The sequence below is a fragment of the Rhinopithecus roxellana genome, chromosome 16 (genome assembly GCF_007565055.1).
Source record: "Rhinopithecus roxellana isolate Shanxi Qingling chromosome 16, ASM756505v1, whole genome shotgun sequence".
NCBI classification, from domain to species: Eukaryota; Metazoa; Chordata; class Mammalia; order Primates; family Cercopithecidae; genus Rhinopithecus; species Rhinopithecus roxellana.
In genome coordinates this window covers 9914122-9917586 of record NC_044564.1, presented here as the reverse complement: position 1 = coordinate 9917586, position 3465 = coordinate 9914122, and positions in this window count along the sequence as shown.

Here is a 3465-nt window from a genome sequence, read left to right as displayed (position 1 = left end):
CCCCCAAGATCTCCCAGCTGTGGCCTGAGAAGGGGGAATCCTGGTCATCACCGGCCACATCAGCACCCGACAGTTCAGGGGACGTGGTGGGACGTGAGCTGTTTCTTCCTGAGCTCTGAGCTGTGACCCAGGAGAAACCGAGCCGTCCCCAAGCTGGGCACGGCCCTGGCTGGACAGAGACTGCAGGAGTCACCCCAGTGAGTGCCCTGACTCCTCTAGCAATGGGTGAGGAGCCCCAAAAAGTCTAGCTCCACGTGCCACCCCAAAGTCCCTGGTAGCTGTGAGGATGCAATGGGACAGTTTGACAGATCTTGGCACATGGCAGCTGCCATCACTGCTGGTGATGATGATGTTAACTAGCTACATTCTCAGTCATGTTAAGGAAGGAGGCCACTACTACTCCTGCTGCCCTCCTCCCCCCACCTTGCCTAGTTCACAAGACAGGAGGAAAGAGAGAAAGAAACAAAAGTAAGATAAATAGCCAGACAACCTTGGCACCACCACCCGGCCCTAGGAGTTAAACAAAGTAATAATAATAACATCAACCCCTGGCCTGAACTACTTGTGTTATCTGTAAATTCCAGACACTGTATGAAAAACAGCATGTATGTAAAACTTTCTGTTCTGTTAGCTGATGCATGTAGGCCCCCAGTCACGTTTCCCACGCTTGCTCGATTTATCACGACCCTTTCACGTGGACCCCTTAAAGTTGTAAGCCTTTAAAAAGGCCAAGGATTTCTTTCTTGGGGAGCTCGGCTCTTTAGACGTGGGTCTGCCGACGCTCCCGGCTGAATAAAAAACCTCTTCCTTCTTTAACCTGGTGTCTGGGGAGTTTTGTCTGTGGCTCGTCCTGCTACAGTGTGGCTTGGGTCCTGGGGAATCACAGTCTCAAACCAGAATGAGGCTGACAGGACCCAAGCCCTCGGTGGGGGCTGTGGAGTTTGAGAGCCAGGGCCCTGCTGTCCAACATGGCGGCTGGCAGCCACACCTGCCGTTTACATTTAAACTTAAATTCACACACACAAAAAAACATAAAATGCCACTCTTCAGTCACACTGGCCACATTTTCGTGGCTTGACAGCCACATGCGACTGGTGGCTACCATATTGGACAACTCAGAATCTGGAACATTTCCCTCATTGCAGAAGGTTTCTAGTGGACAGTGTGGTGTACGTGTTTAGGTCTAGAAAGTTCCACTGGACGGAGCTAGTCTACATGTTTAAGTCTAGAAGCTTCTATTGGACAGTTCTGGTCTAGGTGTTTAAATCTAGAAGGTTCCATTGGACAACTCAGGTCTAAGTCTAGAGGGTTCCATTGGACAGAGCTAGTCTACATGTTTCAGTCTAGAAGGTACCATTGGACAGCTCTGGTCTAGGTGTTTAAGTCTAGAAGATTCCACTGCACAGCTCTGGTCTGGGTGTTTGAGTCTAGAAGGTTCCACTGGACAGCTCTGGTGTAGGTGTTTATGTCTAGAAGATTCTCCAGGACAGTGCTGCCTCCAGTCATAAAAGCTAGACCCAATAGACTCCTGTTGCCTGTCCCCCTGGGGCTACTGCACCTTTCGCCCATAGGATGGTGGATTCAGGTATAGGGGTAAAAACTGCCCCTTCAGGCTGCCCTTTCCAAGGAGAAGGCAGAGCCTGACTCTGACTTCAACACCCTTGGGAGATCCTGGCCAAGAGGCAGCTGTCCTGCAGCCACTGGAACTGTCCATGACTCACATTGGCTAGCCCCTGCCCATCCACCCTTCAGGAATTGGGAAGTCAGCAAATCCAGCAGTGGGAGAACAGAGCCCCATCCCAGCCTATCCCTGGGCACCCTGAGAAGCCCGCTGCACCTCCCCGGGCTGCACTTTCTGGGGAGAGGAAAGGTGGTGCTATGGTTTGAACGTTTGTCCCTCCTCATGTTGAAATACAAGGCAATTCAGCCATGAGGCGGCGATTCAGCCATGAGATGTTTCAGCCATGAGGGTTCCACCGTTGTGAATGGATGAATGCCATCATTGTGGGCAGAGGTTCGTTATAAAAGGGGCAATCCCACCCCCTCTCGCCCCCCTGCCTTCCTCTCTGTGTTCATGCAGCAAGAAGGCCCTTGCCAGACACCAGCATCTTGTTCTTGGACTTCCCAGCCTCCAGAACTGTGAGCCAACACATTTCTGGTCATTATAAATCATCCGGTCTCTGGGATTCTGTTACAACAGCATAAACAACCAAGGCCAGAGGCCTGCGGGGGCCTTCCTGGCTCTGAACCCCCCCAGCACATGAGCTGTCTGCCCCTTCCTGTTGAATTCTCCCCTTGGCCTCTTGCCTCAGACCCCATCCGCTGTGTATCCTCCCTTGCTTGTCTTCTTACTGTCCACTTTCCCTGAAACACAGGCACTGTAAGGGCCAGGGCCTGCTACCTCAGTGCCATGCAGGCGGTGATGCTCAGAGGGTGTGTGTGGAAGGAAGGGGCAGGTGCATACCAGGGGTGCAGAGGCTCCCACATCCTGGAGACTGGGAGAGTCTCCCAGGGGAGGGGCCGGAGTGGGGAAGACACAGACCCTTCCTCCCTCAGAGGGCTCCAGGTGTGAGCCCGACAGGCCCTCTCCTCCACACACACACAGCATGCACACACACATGCACGTGCACAAACACACAGGACCCTCTCTGCTGGTCCACAGAGAACAGCTTCCCTGAAGCTGCCAGGTGTGGCTCCAGGGACCTGGGAGGATGCTGTCAGTTGGGGAGGACCCGATGAGCACCCCCACCAGGGCTCCAGCTGAAGGCTTTGAACCCAGCCCATGGCGTCCACATCCCAGGACTGAAAACCTCCTCCCTGCCCCTGGCACTGGCCCTGGGGCAGGAAACTTCCTCAGGCCTCCCCACTGCCAGCTGAGGAGGGTGCAGGTTGTATCTGGGGCTGCTCTGGGGTGGTGGTCCAGGGGTAGGGGCTGGATGGGGGCCCCCATTCACTTGGAATGCACCCTCCCACCACCTCTCCCCCAGCCAGACATGAACATGTTTTACTCCAACGCTCAAAACCTGTTCTTTGGAAGAAAATCAACAGACAACGATGAAGCAGCAAAAGGGGTCCCCCACCTTCTGAGTCCATACTCACTTCCCATGGCTGCACCAGCCCCTCCAGCTGCCCTGCCAAGCCCGCCCGCCAGGAGGGTCCCACAGCACAGCCCACGCCAGCACGAGGGCCTCAAGCCCAGGGCTTCAGCAGCTGCTGGGTCCCTTGGGCACCAGGCAGTGGGCACTGCTTGTTGGAAACCCAGGATGAAAAGACTCAGTAGCAGAAGAAAAAGTGGAATCCAGGCTGATGGGACTGTAAGGAAGCGCCCTGGGAGGTGGGGTGAGCACAGCGGCATGGGGCATGGCTGTCATGAAATAAGCACGTGGGTCTCATTCACCCAGCCCCCATCACTGCAGGCGTGGCGAGCACAGAGCACGCAGAGGGTCCCGAAAGCCTCCAAAACCT